At 3.1% G+C, this 521-nt stretch overlaps 1 protein-coding gene across 1 annotated transcript in view; it reads right to left on the reverse strand.

The window, feature by feature from the left end:
- LOC119581874 (U11/U12 small nuclear ribonucleoprotein 48 kDa protein-like) overlaps positions 1-521 on the reverse strand; it is a gene marked incomplete in the record, with an annotated part of 23,705 nt that overhangs the window by 18,501 nt on the left and 4,683 nt on the right.

A 521-nucleotide genomic window follows, 5' to 3' on the forward strand; every position in this document is an offset into this window, starting at 1 on the left:
TTTTTTTTTAAAAAAAAAAAATTTTTTTAAATTTTTTAAATTTTTTTAGGTTTTTTTAAAAAGTTTGGTTTTTTTTTTTAAAATTTTTTTTAAAAAAATAATTTAAAAAATTTTTAAAAATAAATAAATTAAATAAATTAAAAAATTTAAAAAAAAAAATTTAAAAAAAATTAAAAATTTAAAATTTTTTTAAAAATTTTTTTTTTTTAAAAATTTTTTAAAAAAAATTTTTTTTAAAATTTTTTTTTTTTAAAATTTTTTTTTTTAAAAAATTTTTTTTTTTTTAATTTTTATTTTTTTTTTAAAAAAAAATTTTTTTTTAAAAATTTTAAAAAAAATTTTTAAAAAAAATTTTACAAATAAAAAAATTTTTTTAAAGGAAAAATATTAAAAAATTTTAATTTAAAAAATTTTTTTTTTTTAAAAAAATTTTTAAAATTTTCCTTATTTTTAAAAAAAAAAAAATTTTACCCCCAAAATTTTTTTTAATTTTTAAAAAAAAATAAAAATTTTAAAAAAAC

Source organism: Penaeus monodon, chromosome 15 (assembly GCF_015228065.2).
Source record: "Penaeus monodon isolate SGIC_2016 chromosome 15, NSTDA_Pmon_1, whole genome shotgun sequence".
Lineage (NCBI taxonomy): Eukaryota > Metazoa > Arthropoda > Malacostraca > Decapoda > Penaeidae > Penaeus > Penaeus monodon.